We start from the raw sequence: 18,849 nt of genomic DNA on the forward strand, positions 1-18,849 counted from the left end.
TTCAAATCTAAAATCCTCTCCTCTGCCCAACTCCTCACCCTGCCTTGTACTGACTGCTCCAGGAGCATCTTCCCTGTTATTATTAGTGGATAATTGCTTAACATTTTCTAAAGGTAATTAACCTTGCCTTTGAAATGAAAGAAATCCCTAAATTGAGCAATATGATGAAAGCCATTCTTTAGTGTAATTTAGTCCCATCAGCCAATACCAGCCATTAAGTACATCAATTTCTAGCTCAAAGGCAGTACTGCAGAATAAGCAGTGGCAATATTTTAAAGAAAAAACTCAAGGTCTTAATATTGTCAATCTCAATTTCTTCAGAAAAGAATTTCTTCTTCTCTTTTCGCAAGAAGCCAGAGGTTCTGTGGAAACTCCACAGAGTGACCTTGATGGAGGGCATTTGTTAGAAGGAGTCATGTCAAGCTGACAGCATGCCGGAGGTTGCCTGCATACTTGTGGACTCTGAAAGATCACCAAGAACTTATAATTCTGTGTTAAAATTTAATGTCTTGTAACGTTTTTTGGAGAAATAAATCTGTCACATTACAAAGAGCTCTGATATTTTGCTACGGTTCTTCCATCTCCACTAGCATATTTTCTGCAGGTCTGTTTTGTAATTAACTGGTTAAGCATCTCCTCTCTGATCATAGGTTTCGCTGTGGTGAAGATTCCACAGACAACACATTCAGCCTCCTGCCTCCATGTAAGGTTGTGCCCAAATGATTTTAGACTGATGGATATCAGAATTTTCCTCTTGCTAAAAGAAAGATTTCCAAGATGGAGACTAAACAACATCCCCTGGTATCTTGTTCCAAGAGTTGGGAAAGTTCTGTGCCAGCAAACCACTTTGTGGTTGCATTAGATGCTCTCTGCCGCCCTGTGGTTAGCTGGAAGTCAGTTTACCACAGGGCTTTTATCACCCAGCGGCTGCATTTAGCTTTCTGGGTGACCCTGGCCCACTCTCCAAACCAGAGGAAGGCCCCAAGGGCCTTTTAAAGGACCATCCAGAAACCTTCAGAGATGCAGGGAATCCTTGCCAGATCTAGAGATTAATTTAAAAAAAAAAAAAAAGTGCAATGATCACTTTGGCGCCCTCTAGGGGCAATTTTCTGCCATCTTGTAGATTGTGAAATAGTACATTTGGGGAATTTCATGTCAGTGTAGACACAAACATCTTGTTAGCAATTTCCTCATATGGCTTACCAGTACCCTTTCCTACATTCTTTTTGTTGATTATTTTACATGACCACAGGATCCCTTTTCTCATGGAAACTTCATCATAAAATCCTGTACCAAGGGGAAGAAACCAACAACAACAAAATTAAAGCCAGAGATTATGATTGTGTCTATCAGATCTGTTTATTTTGATGCAAGCAGTAAAGGCAGCTCTTCAGCAATCCCTTTTAAATGCTTCCTATTCACAAACAAATATGTGATTTGAGTAGGTTTTATCCCCTTTTAACAAAGGGGGGAACTCTGCTGTGATGCTTTGTATTTAAGAATATGACATTTAGAATCTGTGTGCCTATACCTCAGTTGCACTCTTCACTGCCTTTGAGTAAGTTAGCTACTCTGTGGCTTGGTTTCTTCAAGTATAAATGGGTAAAATAAGAGCAACTTCCTCATAAGGTTTCTGCTAGGATTAACTGAAATAATGCCCATCAAGCACATTGTCACCCTACATGTTTATTGAGTGTTTTCAGATACTCAAGAGAGTAGAGAGGAAAAGACTAAGAAGTCATATAAGAAAGAAACCCACCTTATAGGGTTGTTGAAAGCATTATGTTAGTTAATGAAAGCAAAACGCTAGAAAAAGGCTTGGCTCCTAGTAAACACTACACTGTTTGCTGTTATTGTTATCTTCATTTTACACTGGAGCAAACTGAAATATGCAGAGAGAGAGGTTAAGCAACTTACCCAGAAAACAGATGCCAGTAAGCATTTGAGTCAGGAAATAAAAGCAGACATCTAATTCAATGGCTCATGCATTTTAACTTTTTGCTCTTAATAACTAGTTCTGGTAGTATTACTTCGACTATAGAGCTAATTTTCAAGTAGATTTGCTGTCATCTTACTGAAGAGAATCTTCTTCATCAGCCTGAGACATGTACCCTCCAGAACATGAGCCTGCTACCCTAAGACACTAACAATTTAACACCCCATTAACCAGTCTACTTGGGGGTAGAGAACAAAAATCTTCAGCCGCTTTTCAGGAAGATATTATTTTCCTCCTACTAAATCTTTGAGTTGGTCAGAGAGTAAGGAGACAGTTGAGAGGGGTTTAGAGGGAAGAGTTCTCAGGAAGCTTCCTGTGGAGGTGAACTGAGTCACATGCATGGGATGGCACTCTCTGACCTTTTTCAAAGTCCCCAGGCCACTTCACTTTCTAATGGAATGATGAGGATTGTCTGGCATAGAGAATGATGTGAGTTCTCTGAATAGGGTCCTGAGAGTGTTCACAATTGCATGAACTTGCCTAGAGCTGTACTGTACTTCAACTGTTAAAACATTCCTAATGCAATCCTAACAAATGTGTTCCCTGACTGTATGATTTTTTTCCAGCCATCTTTGTTAGCATATTACCAGCTCTGCTATCTAAGCTGCGAAACCTCAGTCTTCCCAAGTTAAGGATTTCCCATTGATTTTTAGTTTCCAAAAACAAATTTCCAGGGAGGCCATGAAGCACTTATCACCAGATCATTTCCGTTGGTGAAAAGTCTGTTGCTCTTCAGTTTATGGTCTACAATTGCTGAGGCTGTGGAAACTCAAATCTCTGAGGTTGTCTTATTTTCTCTGAGGGCAGAGAGCTAGAAGAAGATAGTTTGTTGTTTTAGGGAAGACACTCTCTCCTTAGACTTTTCTAGCTTCAGGCAGGGGGAAATTGCTAAACTGGAAAATATTGAATTTTTCTGTTGGTGAGGTGCTCACAAATATGTATTAAAACAAATGCTTTCCTTAGAAGAAGGGATGCCCAGATGCATGCCCACCTTGAGTTCAATTTGACTATGAGACATCCTAGTACATTTTCCTGTCCTTTATTTAGCCCAGATGATAAAACTCTTCATGTGTTAGCTCACTCTTCTATTCCTTTATGTTATTTAAAGCAGAGACCCATCAGTACTGATGCAAAATCACCTGAACTTTTTTCTTTGAAGAAAAAGAAAAGTTCTTTTTTTTTATCTGAAGGAAAAAGTCTTAAGTCTGAATATTAGTTTGGAAGACTAATATTTCTAGTAAAATCAGTGAAACAACTGACAATGCCACTTTGTTTTTGCAGTGTGAAACCTAAGAAGTTCTCTGTGTCAAGTCTTAGACAGTCTCTCAGGTATGTAACTGCTCACAATAAGTTTGCAAACATATATGTCTCACTACAAGACAAGGAACAAAATAATTCAACAGAGACAAAAGAAAACACACATTTCTTTCAGTATGCAAAACTGTGCCTTTAAATATGTAGCATAATTTCCAGTATAGGCTTGGTAAGTATGGCTAAAATTAAATGAAGTTAGCCTTAAAGAACGGGAATGCATAATATAGTCATTCATTAATTAAATTGTCAATGAGTACTCACTATTTGCCAGGTATTGCTCCAGGGAGAAGGGAATACAGTCCTTAATCTCATGGTAGAGTTTATACTCTGGTGGGGAAGTTAAGAAGTAAATCAAAATGCCACACCACACACAGATTCACACATTCACATGGACCTTACTGTGAAGTGTGTTGTAAGTTCATAGCTGGGGGTGACCTGAAGAAGTTGAAGAAGCTACACAATTTACATTGGAAAAAAATTGGAAACTCTGGTTGTGTTTTAGTCACTTATTTTGCCGCTGTGACTAAAAGACCCAATCAGCACAATTATAGAGGAGGAACAGTTTATTTGGAGGCTTGCAGTTTCAGAGGTCTTAGTCCATAGAAGGCTGGCTCCATTCCTTGGGGTTGGAGGTGAGGCAGGACATCATGGCAGAAAGCAGCTCACATGATGACCAGGAAGAAGAGAGGGAGAGAGAGAGGGAGAGGGAGGGAGAAAGAAAGAGAGGGAGAGGGAGAGGGAGAGGGAGGGAGAAAGAAAGAGAGGGAGAGGGAGAGGGAGGGAGAGGGAGAGAGAGAGAAACAGAGAGAGAGAGGGAGAGGGAGAGAGAGAGAAAGAGGGAGGGGGAGAGAGAGATGGAGAGGGAGAGAGAGATGGAGAGGGAGAGAGAGAGGGAGAGGGAGGGAGGGGAGGGAGGGTGAGGGAGAGAGGGAGAGGGAGAGGGAGAGGGAGAGGGAGAGAGGGAGAGGGAGAGGGAGAGTGGGAGAGTGGGAGAGAGGGAGAGGGAGAGAGGGAGGAGAGAGGGAGGAGAGAGGGAGGAGAGAGGGAGGAGAGAGGGAGGAGAGAGGGAGGAGAGAGGGAGGAGAGAGGGAGGAGAGAGGGAGGAGAGAGGGAGGAGAGAGGGAGGAGAGAGGGGGAGAGGGGGAGAGGGGGAGAGGGGGAGAGGGGGAGAGACTGACTCTACCCTCCAGATACAAATATATACCCCAAAGCCACACCCCAATGCCCCACCTCCTTCAGCTGCATCCCACCTGCCTCCAGTTACCACTCAGTTAATCCCATCAGGGATTAATTCACTAATTGGGTTAAGGCTCTCACAGCCCAATCATTTCCCCTCTGAACCCTCTCACATTGTCTCACACATTAGCTCTTGGGGGACACCACACATATAAATCATCACAGGTTGGAAGGTGAAAGTGGAGAAAAGTTTCAGAAGATAGCAGAGTGGTAGACTTAAAAAGTGGTGGTGAAGAGAGGGGAGAATGGATTTGTACCGTGTTTCTCTGCTTTTCTATGTCATAAAAATGTATTACCTCTACCCCAGTCTCCACCTTTGTCTCTTTCCTGAGGAGGCTGAGTAAAGATATAAATCAATTCAAATTACTTTTCTGGTTGCTGATTGAACTGTGTTCTCTGTGAAAGAGAATCATAACGATTCCTGACCCACATCTGGCACAACCTTGTTCTGTCTCTGAAATAATCCCCTGCATTAGCGTGTTTTAGAATGAAAACATTCTCACTGGAAGCTGAGGGAAAAGGGAAACAGGAATATTTCTCATGACTGGAGGGTTGAAGGGGTGTCCTGCCAAAGGAAGAAGCACAGGTTGTCCCTCCACCCACACACTTACCAGTTATTGGCAAGATGAAAGTCTGGAGCTCCTTCTATTCCCTCCACCTCCTTTCACCATCCTCCATCCTCTGCTCTAGCCTCCGGGTTCGGATTCACATTTGACTCTGTCCACATGAAGTCTGCACTTCAGTCGCTTTCCCTTTTGCATGCTCCAGACTGCGCATTAACCCATCTTTCAAAATGTTTCCTTTTGGGGTTGGGGATATAGCTCAGTTGGTAGAGTGCTTGCCTTGCCTCACATGCACATGGCCCTGGGTTCAGTCCCCAGCACCACAAACAAAAAATCTCCTCCCACTTGTTATGTTTCTTGAAAATGCTCCTGCCCTCATGATATCTTAATTGCCTCCCAGAACATCAAGTATTTCTAAATTTCTCTATAACCAACTAAGTGATGATACCCAAACTAACCGAGGTCCTTCAGAATGAGGAATGGGGGAAGGGTATAGGGAGTGCACTTTGCCTGTGTGTTACTTTAGCTCCTCTAGGACATCTGAGCAGGTGTTCAGTGGGCAATTCCTCTTTGCTCCCATGACAGTCTTTGACTAAAGGGTGAAGTTCAGATATTAGACAAGAATATGATGGAACAGAATGACAGCAGTATCAGTTGATGCTCCTTGTCCCCCAGCCAAGAAGGTTAATATGTGGAAGGGATGGTGTGGTAGTGAGAAAAAAAAAAAAAAGCTTGTGATCCTAGCCTGTCTGCTCTAAGAGGCCCTTGCTCCCAACATTGTCTCCATACTGTCTGAAGTCTACCAATTAGAAGTGCATTTAATCAAATATCCCAGAATGATTGAGAAGAGAGACCTTCATTCTCTCATTGGGTTAATATATATCTGTTTCCTTTTTTTGTTTCATCAAAGTTTCTGAGATAGGGAGAACAGAATTGCAGAATCACAGAGTGGGTTAGGGACCCTGGATTATCAGGACCAGCAGGAAGGAGTTGGGATGAACACAAACTGAAAAGAGCAAAATGGTGACCACTTTTGTTCTGATCTCAACCCAGACTCATGATGTGAAAGGTAGGTCAGGCCAATGAGGAGAAGATTGCATCTGAGCCCTGTCCTCAGCCAGTATCTTCAGGTTTCCAGAAGGTCCAGACTCAGTGTTCTTATTCTAGTTCCTGCCCTCATGATATCTCAACTTACTTGTCCTTGATGTTGCAAAAACAAAAAACAAAAAACAAACAAACAATTGAAATACCTAAGTCTATTCTTGTTTATCCTGGCCAATGATTTCAAGTTTCATCCAGTCCATGGTGGTACCAGGAAGCATGATTATGTTCTCCGTCCCATCATTAAGTTAAGAATTTGATTTCCAGTTGCTGAGAGGCTTGGATTCTCCTTGGAAGAAAATACCTTTGCCAGAAAAGTCTGTATCAGATTATTTCATCTGTTAGCAGCAGAACCAGAAGATAATGAGGACTATTTGACAGAGACTAGCATTGACAAATGGTACACATTTTTGAACTCATTTCAAAGTACAAATTCCCATTGCATTTCATTTTCTAAGGCTCTGAGTAACTTATAGTCAATTTAATTGCCTGTATTTGGAATAAGGAATTCTTAAAATTCTGAGTATAATATTTGGATTTAAAGAAAAAGACACCATAATAGAGGCCATTGTTCTAGTAAGTAGAGACAGGTTCATGTATTTCAAACCTTGGGTAGAATATAAAGAAGATCATTGAGCTTTAATTTGAAAGAATTCTGCTGAAAGATTCAGAAAACAATCCACTGTGAGAATATGAGACAGAATTAGAATATTTAATAGACAATTGTTTACTAAAGACACATTTATTTTATATCATTTTTGACAAGACCATATTGTCAAACTATTTAAAATTTCATTAGAAACATTTGGATGACCATGAAAGTGTTTACTCTTTCATCCTTCCATGTATATTGGATTACTCAAGGAAGACAATGGAAAGAATTTAAGAAATGCTAGTTTAGCAGCAACTCAGACTGCATTTCAGAAATATTATAGACTATGTAAACAGATACAACTTTTGGACATGTATTATCAGAGCTTCAATATTATTGGTGCAAAGTAGGCACAAAGAAATGAAAAATTCCATCACTATCAACAGAGATGATCCTTTGGACAATGATGGTACAAATAAAACTTCCTTCCCATATAATAACTATGCTTGTCTAGGAAAAAAAGAATCATCTTTATTTTGTTTTGCTAAATACCACTGTTAACTGCAGAAGCTATGATTCATAACCTGTGCAATAATATATGCCCTTTTAAAGTCATTCTGGAGCTATGGCATATGAAGATCTTGCCATCATGAAAGCCCCAGACCATTTGCTGAGTGAACAGCATGTTTGGAATAAGATTAAACTTCTTCTTGACATTAAAGTCACCTTTGGTTATTCATTCTAATACCAAATGGACATTTCTGACTTTTTCTTGTACTATCTGAGTTCTAGGGGCATAATTTACAATGAGGAAGCAATTCTTGGTCATCTGAGGATCAACCAGAGGGCTTGCAACTACAAATTGTTGGGTTCAAGATCCAGAGTTTCTGATTCAGTACTATTGAAGTGGAGCAGAGAATGCATTTCTAATAAATTCCAGGTGATGTGGATGGTGCTTTTAGGGGGGACCACACTTTGAGAACCACTGCAATTAGACAAATGGGCAGGGGTAGACAGTTATGCCAAGATGCAATCTTTTGAAAAAGTTTTCATGTGTGGATCAGGCTGGACCAGTACAAAATGAAGACTAAGTTTCCCCTAAAGTCCAACTTCCTTATGGAGTCCCCACCTGTGCATAGAAACTTTTTTATTTATTAAATTATTTACTTATTCTAATTTGATATACATGATGGCAGAATGCAATTCATATCATAGCACACATGTAGAACACAATGTTTCAAGTCACTCATTGTACACAAAGTATTTTCATACCATTCATGTCTTCATACATGTACTTAGGTTAATGATGTCTAACTCATTCCACCATCACTCCTACCCCCATTGTCCCCTCCCTTCTCCTCCCTCCCCTTTGCCCTATCTAAGGTTCCTCCATTCCTCCCATGCTACCCACTTCCCACCGTTGCCATTATGAGTCAGCATCCTCATATAATAGAAAACATTTGGCCTTTGGTTTTTGGGGATTTGCTTGCTTCACTTAGCATTATATTCTCCAGCTCCCATCCATTTACCTGCAAATGCCATGATTTTATTCTCTTTTAATGCAGAATAATGTTCCATTGTGTATGTATACCAAAGTTTCCCTATCCATTCATCTACTGAAGGGCATCTGGGTTGGTTCCACAATTTAGCTATTGTGAATTGTGCTGCTATAAACATTGATATGGCTTTGTCCCTGTAGTATGCTGTTTTTAAGTCCTCTGGGTATAAACCAAGGAATGGGATAGCTGGGTCAAATGGTGGTTCCATTCCCAGTTTTCCAAGGAATCTCCATACTGCTTTCCATACAGGCTGCACCAATTTGCAGTCCCACCAGCAATGTATGAGTTTGCCTTTCCCCCCACATCTTCCAACACTTATTGTTGTTTGTACTCTTGATAGCTGCTGCATGTGGAAACTTTTGCCTCCTGTTTTTCTACTTTTTTCCATCCAGTTCTAAAAAGAGTTCATAGATCTTGTTATTTTAATTTACCCTAAATTGTAAATTAGTTGTGGTTAGTTAATCTTCTAAAAGACTATTGTGTCTTAACATAAATCAAAACTTTACACTCAATAAATGAAATTCAAACAATGAGAAGTCATTCATTTTAAATGGGAAATGCTTTGTTACACTTCCACTCTCTGGCCTACATTAAAGCAGAGTGATCTAAAGGTCACATCTCTTCATTCTACTTCATTGATTAAGTTCTTTAATGACTATCTTTCTCCTACAGGTTAATTGAAAATTAGCAAGATTTCCAGGCTTTTCAATATATGCCACTGTGATCTGTCCAACTGCACCCACCACTTCTCCCTATTACACTTTAAATAAAACAGTGCTGAAATTATTTCAAATCCTCTGAAAATGTCCTATTATTAACATCAGCTACATTATTTTCAGGACTTAGTTCAAGATGAGAATGCACAGCCCTCTGTTTAAATTTTGCTAAAGATTTTCAAGAGGGCAGATCACTCATTCATATGCAGAGGCTTCTCAGCATGGGTCCTGCATGACTGCAGGTCACAAACTCAGAAAGTATCCTTAACTGTCCTAGAGACAATAACTGCCTTGGCACCTGTATTGGGATATCACAAAGAAACCATTCAAAAATTTTTATTTCCTTTTGATCTGAGTTACTATCTCGAGATTCAAATGAAGGAATGCTCTTGAATCTCACAACCATGCTTTTGCTCCTCTTCCAGGAAAATTCTTGCAGAGCTAGAGCTCTTAGCATACTACCTTGACCCTAGCACCACTTGTGTCCTAAGCCATTGTCATATTCTCACCTCTTTTAGTTCCTTTACAACATATCATTCCCTCCTTTTGAAAAGCCATCCTCCTGTCTCTCATCTGATTAACTTCCACCCAACTAGCAGCCTCTCAACTCAAACTTCTCCTTTGCCATGAGACCTGCACCAACACCAGAGCAGGCCCGTGCACATGTTTCGCACCTGTACTTTAGTGGCTAATTTATTTTTAACTTGTTTGCATGAACATCTTGTTCACCAGACTCTATTCTGGGGTGTGGATAGTGCCTTTATTTTGTGACTGCAGTATCTGCACAATGCCTGGCCTCTGGGGTGACTCAAAAATATTCGTTAAATAAAAGGATAGATGATCATACACCTTAACATTTTTTTTTATTAATTCAAAAACACTTACTCTGAAGAAAATCATTTTTAAAGCCAACAGGTAGCCTTAATATGATCCAGTTTTCTGGAATTATTAGGTGGAGTTGTAAATTTGCTTCTAGTTTCCACAAAGATGGAACATGCTGGAACAATAATTGAACTTTCAGTCTTTCAAACCTAATATAGATGGGTTTGGCCCCAAAGATGTGTCAGTTCTGTTCAGTGCAAGACTCTAACACTTGGGATTATTTGAGAGTCATCAAGAACGCCTTCCTAGACTGGTTGCAAATGGAAAATTTTATTATTAATTCAAATATCCGAAACCATTTGTGGTCTACAGTCAGTTTTCCAGGGCTGGTGATCTAGTCTGTGGTTGCTTTAGGTCCTTTGCTCCTCCCTCTCCTTGGTGACTTCTGACTATTCTCACTGTTGCCCCACCACAGGTGGGTGGGGATACATGAGTGTGCCAAGTCAGACCAATAATATCTGCTTTCTGTATATTTATGGTTCACCTATGAATTACATGTACCCAAGCTATGTTCACCCCTGGCTGACACATAAAATTTGAGCATTGGCAGGATATTATATTTACTTAGGTATTTTTCATACATATATGAAATATAGATACACATGAGAAATATATATGATAAAAATACATATATGAGAAAAATGCACACACACATACATATATACACCCCCTCCCCCCCACACACACATACACACTATTTGGGGCACATTTTTGGAGAAAAGTCAGAAAAAAAAATTACTACAATATTTTATACTTGTGTTTTTAGCAATTATTGTGTTTTGTCCTTATAAACAGTCTAGGATTTGTATTAGTCAGCTTTTCGTTAATATGATGAACTACCTGAGGCAGGAAGTACATTAAAAAATGAGGTTTATTTAGTTCAGTCAGGATGCTAAAAGTCAAAATAGCTATGGCATAGGCTCTGACAATTCCCCCTATCCTGGGCTGTGTCATTTCATGGTAATGGCTACAATGCAAACATGTGGGAGTAGAGATTATATTTTAGAATGGGAAGCCAGCAAGTCTGCAGTCTCATAATCTCTTCTAAGGACAGATCCACAATTGATCCAAAGATCTCTCACTAGACCCCACCTCTTTAAAGTTCCATGCCATCATTGCCACATGATTACAACACATGATTTGAGGGCATACTTAAAACACATCTACAACGCTAGTAGTGTTGGAGCAGTACCTGGTTTATTATTATTCCTGTTTGTTTTTCTAGCCAGTACATGGAGAAAGAAGAGCTTGTTGGTGCTAATGGTCTACCTAAATTTCTGCTTCTTGGTTTTTCTCCCTTCCTTCCTTCCTTCCTTCCTTCCTTCCTTTCTCTTCCTTCCTCCCTCCCTCCCTCCCTCCCTTCCTTCTTTTTTTCTTTCTTTTCTTTCTATCAGAGATTGAACCCAAGGGGTGCTTAACCACTAAGTCACATCCCAGCAATTGTTTATTTTTTATTTTGAGACGGGTCTTGCTAAGTTGTTTAAGGCCTTGCAAAGTTGCTGAGGTGGCTTTGAACTTAAGATATTACCGCTTCAGTCTCCTGAGCTGCTGGGATTAAAAGTGTGAGCCAGCACATGGAACTTGTTTTCTTCTCTCTTGAAGCAGATGGACTTTCATTCTCCCAAGGCACTTCTAGTCCTGTGAACATTACTAATGAGCTGTGACAAAGGATGACTAGGCCCAGACATAAATCTCAAGGCAAGATAATCCTGAACAGTTCAATCTATTTTCAAAGGACATCCATACAGACAGGTGCATTTGTCCACCTGCTGTGAAAGTAAATCCTAGGCTTCGAAAACCAAGCAACTGATTATGAGTAACAGGACATGTAGAAGAAAGTTTGAATTGAACCAAAAACTTGTCTAAAGGGTAAGGCAACTTTATCCTTGCCTTCGATGCTAATGGTTCAGTTTTGCTTTTAACCTGTTTGGCTGGATTTCTTACTTACTCTTCACTCTGACTTCTATTGATTGTGCATTCCCAAATCCACATAATGTTTTCCTGGATATGTCATTCATTTAGGGCTCCCCCAACTTTCTTTCCTCAATTTTGAGTCTGGACTTTCAGGGTTGGGAGGAAGTATGACAGGTTTTGTAGTGTATCTTCATGTGGCAACTGAATCCTCTCCACCACCTCCTTGCCTGTTTTGTGTGTTCTTTGCCTAACCACAACCAGGAGAGAAAATTAACTGCTGACCAAAGTCCCATATCTAATCCTTGAGCAGCTCTATCTGAAATGTCTTTTTTTTTCATAAGCCAGATGTCAGCTAAGGTCAATTTGCCATATTAAGATTTAGATGAAATTATTCTGAGATTCATTCCTTATGTGATAAGTCATTTAACAACTCTTTCAGATTCTATGATCAGAGGACATGTGGTCAGGTTGTTTATAGCTTTCCTGTTACCTCTTGCTAAGGTTTGATCACTCCATTTATGGGCCCCTGTCTTCTCTGTACCTCTTCTTCCTCTGTGTGTCCTGTGACTCCTAGTGAACATTCTTTTTCTTCCTGTTTAGACATTCAACTTGAGCCTGTCTCAAACACAAGGCTCTGTGAGTATGTAGGACATATTTTTATAGCAGAATTAAAGCAACTGCTGAAGTTTATAGTGCAATAATGAAACAACCTATGATTACATATTAGACATTCCTATTTTGCAAAATCATTCAACCACCCCATCACCAGGAACCTCTCTCTCACTGGCCACTTTTCTTGGCAGCTTCAGCCTCCCACATGGCCCTTGGCACACTCTCTTATCCTCTCCCCTCTTTTGCTTCTTTATATTTTTATCCCAAATTTCAGTTAACTTCTTCTACATAGAAATTAGCTTTTGCTTTTGTCTTCTTCTGGGCTTTGACCTTGGGACCTCATACCCTACAACCTGGGCACTATGTCTAAATGTCCTCCTAAACATAGTTCATTTCCTGAAGGCCTTGTTCCAGCTGTTACCCAGCCTCCTCCTGGTTACAGAAAGCCCAAGACTGACTTTCTGCAGCTTCTATTTAACTCATTAAAACCTGACCTCTCTTGGCTGATCTCTTGCTCTGGAGTCGATGCAAGGATGGAGAGAACACAAGCTCTGGAACTAGACTTGAACTTGAATCCTAGATCCACTCATGTTCTTCACCTGTGAAATTGTGGTCATTATATCCTCTAAGAGATTGGTAAATTCTTTAGGTAATGCAGTGTCTGGCACACAGTAAATATTTTCACATTTTTAAATTTCCAATTTCCTTTCCTTCTTTTCTTTCACCCTCACACTTGAGGATCAGTATAGGTAAATCATCCTCAACCTGAACTTTGAACTTCTTACCCTGAGCTACTTGATATATTCAATCTCATGGATACTTAATTTGGTTCCTGCTTTTATCCTGGGTTTGGATTTCATTACTCAGCTACTCCCACTCTATGGAACAACTTAGTGGTCCCAAACTTACTCTCATCTCTGGAATCTTGCATGTGCAGCCTCTCCTGAGATTTCACTTAAATACCACCTTCCCTTCCAGAAAGCTTTCCCTGGTTCTCCCAAGACCAAACTGGGCATGACGACTATCTGTTCCTCTCACACTCTGGGGCTATTTATCTCTATGACAGTACCCAGCAAAGTTTTGAAAACATTCATTACATGACTATTCCATAGATTATCAGCTTCCTGAGGCAGAGGAAGATTCTTCATCAAAAGTTTATCTAGTGTTGGCACACCAGTAATACTTCAAGAATGTCAACATATCCTGCCCTGCTTCCACAGTTCTGCCCTGGCAGATGGTTTTCCACAACCACCCCACCCTGACAGATGATAAACATCACCTTTAACCACTAACCTCTTCTTTCTCCCTTACCATCCTGATACCCCCATAACAAATATATTATAAGAATATGTTTTTCTGAGTTGTAAAAGTAGAAAACAGATAAAACTTAAGATTTATAATTCATTTAACCTTGATAAAAGAAGTTGTGTAACAAAGGCGAGACACCTAGAGGTTAGTCAACACAGGTAAGAATAATAAACTTCAAAAACGCTAGTGAATGACAACTCAGATGCTCTCGTTAAATGACATTTAACAATTGATAGCTAACTATGCAAAGAAACATATGTGGAAAAGACAAAGATAACATATAAAGTTCTGAACATAGTGGTGATACAAGGGCTTTCACATATACACATAAAACATGATATCTTTTTATTATACTCTACAGTTAATATAACAAATATGCAGAAGGGAAAGAAACTTCTTCTGCTTTTCCTGCTTACTCATATGCTCCTACCTTGGAAACTGCTTCAGAGATGACTGGCATTAAGTTATGGCTCACAGATATAACCAAGCTGTGTTGCTTGAGTAGTTCTTAAATCTAGAAATTTGCAAATGATATTAGAAGTATGGGAAGCATTGTGAAGTAATGGACATTTTATGTGTGAAGATGTAGAGAGGTTGTTTGGGATGACTCAGGAAAATTCTGGTTGCCCTGTCTCTTTAGGCATGTTCACAAGTAGTTCAGTACCCCTGAAACATACCCAGCCAGATGCCATGATCACTCTCAAAATCCAATATGCATTACTTAAAATTTTTATGTGAACATACAAAATACCTTGGAACATATTCTTTGTTTTGGTGTTAAACAATTTTGTTTCAAATATATAAAATTCAAACATAGTATCTTAAATACTAGTAGTAAAATTAAGGAAAGATGATAATTTTTATGATGTATTGACCTACCACATGGTTTACCTTAATCTCAGAACCGATTCAGCTTTGGCTGCGGGTAGAGTCTTGGCAAATGGAGGTTCACCAAGAGTACGTCCCTGCCCACTCTGACATGTGCTCACAACCAAGAAAACCCCATCAGGCAGATGTTCCAGAATACACATGGCACTTAGCACTAGGAATTCTTGTGGAATGGAGGAGGAGCTGTATGATTTCACAGGTATTTCCATATTAGAGATAGATATGAGGGGACAGTTTCAGAAGCAGTATATTATCTCTTTTGATAGTCAGATGCTCATATGCACAAAATATAAATGTAAATACTAGTAACAGTTAAGAAGCGGGTCTGGCCATTATAACAAAAGTCAAAATGATTATGGCTGAAAAGAAGCAGAAATTTATTTCTCAGGGTACAAACTGAACACAGTGGTCTAGAGCTGAAAAGGCAACTCTACAGTTTCTGGACCAGGCTGCTCCCATGCTGTTTGAAGTCTTCTCTACTCAGTTTACATCTCAAGGCTAACCTGTTGATTCCCAACTCTTGCCTTCAATTATAGTCAGAGTGGGAAAGGAGGGGAAAGAGAGGGCTCAATCATTCTCTTTTTAACGACAGGAATCACAAGTTGTTTGCACTTTTTCTGTTCACATGCCACTGAGGAGTTCTTGGTCATGTAACCACGTCAATTTGCAGGACAAGCTGAAAGGTGGAATCTTTAGCTGGGATGCCTTGGCCCAGCTGAACTCAGGACTTACCTTGCTAACAAAGAAAGGGAGAATATGTACTTAAAGAACAGCTGGCAATTACTCTTAAGTTTCCTTCCAATATTTTGTTAAACTAATACAGGCAGAATGTTTGACATAATGTTAATGTTTAATTGGTATTACTTTGTATGTTTTTAGAGGCAAAAATTTAAATCCATCAATTTGATAATCAGACAAAAGAAAAAGGCATGTAGTATCTCTATATAGAGATTAACAATGAGCATCAGATGAATAAGGTTTGGAGATAAAGTGAATTGTGTTGGTCTCCTGGCCCTGCTCAGTTCTGGGCACTGAAGATTTTAACTGTGAGTCTAGCATTGACTGGTGCCTCAATCAATCATGATCAAAATGTCTAGTGGAAAATTCTTACAGATCTGTTTCAGGATCTGGTGACTTAGGTAGTCTAAGTTGCAGCCCTCTCACGCAATTAATTTCTCTAAATTCACACATCTGAGTTTCTGTTGCACTTGTTCTCCTTCTCCATTTGTCTGAGCACACCATATGACATAAACATGATGCAAAGGAATATGACACATAATGCGTATATATACTGCTATGCTATTATATTTATACCCATCTGCCTTTCATGCTGGAATTTTCTCCCTACCCTCCAGGTTCAATGGAAGAGATGATTAGAAGCTGAATGGTAGGACACTGTTATAATCTGAATCTGGAATGTCCTTGAAAGGTGAAGATTTGGTCCTCAGTGTGGCAATGTTCAAATGTAGAACTTCAGGGAAGTGATTGGATCATGGGAGCTCTGATCTCATCAATGGATTAATCCATTATAGGTTCATGATTGAAGGGACCATTGGTAGGTGGTGGAAACTGTAGGAGGAGGTCGGGTCTAAATAGAGAAAGTAAATCACAGGAGGCATGCCCTGGAAGGTCAGATCTTATCCCTGGCCTCTTCCTCTCTCTTTCATTCTCTCTCTCTCTCTCTCTCTCTCTCTCTCTCTCTCTCTGTTTGCAGGCCACCCAGGGGTGAGCAGCTCTTCTGAACAATGCACTCCCTACCCACCGTGAGGCATGATGTTCTCCATCACCACAAGCTCAGAGAAAGGAGCCAAGCAAATGTGGACTGAAACCTCTAAAACCATGAGCCAAAATAAATCTTTCCTCCTTTAAGTTGTTTTTCTCAAGTAAATGTCACAGTGACAGAAAGCTGACTAACAAACACTATGCTTGAAGTGATGTATTCCAGAAGAGAAGCCAGAAAAATAAGAACACATATATGGCTGCAGGACTTTGCAATAGCAAGTGGTAATACAAAGTGCTCCATAGACCCTTTATCACAGTACATGAAAAGTCTTACTACATTGAAGGAATGAATGAAGTTGGTAGAAGGTACCAGGAGGGCAAGACCAATAACTTTACATTCTCAAATAAAACTAACACACAGCAGGACAACCACAAAGGCTACACTCACGGCAAAAGGAAAAACATTTTACCATCTGGCTAAGCTACTTTCTAAGATATTTTACTGATGACTAGAAAAATTTCCAATTAACCTATAGTCTGGTTCCCCTGGATCTGTGTAAACATGGAATAACAAATAGGTGTTTCTGGGGCTTTTTTTTCCACTCATTTTATTTTGTTTTGTCAAAAACACAATAATCAGACCAATTAGATCATGATTAAATAATTAAAGAAAGATTTAAAAAAAGAACTCTTAGACTAACAGCTGAAACAGTAATATGAATCAATAAGAGAGCTTCAAGGTATCTTAGTGGCTACTCAAACACAGTATTTTGTAGTTGAAAGAGCTATGATTCTGATAATGATCCTAGCTTTTATCCTAGATAATGGCAGACTCCAAACTCAAACCTAAGGATTGGAGGCCATTGGTCTAGCCAATCTGATAAAGTCCTTTCCAACATAAGAAGAATATATTACTATAAAAAGAAAACATCTCTCATGCAAACTCATTTATACATTCCTAAAACTGTATTTACCAAAAAGGATAAAACAAGTTCTTAGTGTATAAATAATATCATCCAACTGCTATATAATGACCACATTCCTGGGGCATTTGCAGAGTGACAAGTGACGTCAAACGAACATTTGTTTTTGGATGTACATTTTGTACGAGGCTTTAGAGAAAATGTTGATTCAAGAGTGCTGGAGGCCAGTGATCTAAATCCGCTGGGAATGAGGAATATTCTACATTAAAGACTGGTACAGAGAACAAGGCAAATATTTAGGAAACACCCCTTCCTATTTGAGTGGAATAGAATGAGCTGCAGGCACTCAGATATTGCCTTTAAGGGTAAAGCTGTTGTTTGACTCTGGGGATGACTCACCTCATTAGCACGAAAGGGGAGCAGAGGTCAGACCTTCCAGATCAGTAGTTAGAGTGGGCAGGGATTGGCCTGGGAGGCGGTGGACTGGGGTGGAAAATACACTGTGCAAGGCTTCAGAGGACCTAGGTTCCAGTCCCAGGCCTGTTACTAGTTGTTCTAGTTGTGTCATCTTGGTCAAGTTATTTCTGTTTGAGCTTCAGTTTCCTCCTTTGTAAAATGAGAGGGCTGGACTATATACTTTCCAGCTCTAACACTCTGTTTTCCAGAGAATATTATTCAATGCTTTCCACTATGGTTCTCAACCCAAGGTGATTTTGGACCACTCCAGGAACCGTTTGGCAATGCCACAACTGATTGTCACAACATATGAAAGGTGCTACTGGCATCTGATGAGTATAAGCCAAAGATGCTATGAAACACCCTAAAATATGCAGGATGACCTCCTTTACCACAAGGAATTATCCAGTACCAGATGTTAATAATAAAGAGGTTGAAAAACACTAACAAAGAAAAATATAAGGATGAATTCATTTTAGCCAATTACAGTCATGTTGGGAGATCTGGATTTTTAAAAGAATTCAAAAATTTGGACTTCTTAATGTAAAAATATCCCACATTTAAAATATACTAACACATCAATTTCTTTTTTTTAATAAACACTTCAGGAGCCAAATAAAATAGGGCTTCAAGATAAATCCTGTCTGCAGGCTGTCAATTTTTGAAATCTAATTTAGCCACATACTATCTAATTAGTTCATTTTAGCTGAAAGTGTGAATTCCTTTATCTGCATCTGGTTATCTGAGCCAGAGCTAAGCAGGTCAAGGTTAATCTATGTTGTGCTCACACATGTGTACGGCATGGTGGGAAAAGCACTAAATGAAACATCCAGAGATGTTACTGCTCACCATCTGGGTAGCCTTGGGAGAGGAATCATTAAATTCTCTGAATAACAAGGTCTCCATTGGATATCAATATCTGCCTTCTTCAGATTGTCACAGAATAACAGTGTCTTGGAGCAGGGAAGAGCTTCAGCGTTCATCTAATATACAGCTGTACCCAGGGAAGTGAAGAGACTTTTCTCAGGAACTCAGGTAGGAGTAAGAGCTCGGCTTAGAAGCCAGGT

This window comes from Urocitellus parryii, chromosome 5 (genome assembly GCF_045843805.1).
Source record: "Urocitellus parryii isolate mUroPar1 chromosome 5, mUroPar1.hap1, whole genome shotgun sequence".
NCBI classification, from domain to species: domain Eukaryota; kingdom Metazoa; phylum Chordata; class Mammalia; order Rodentia; family Sciuridae; genus Urocitellus; species Urocitellus parryii.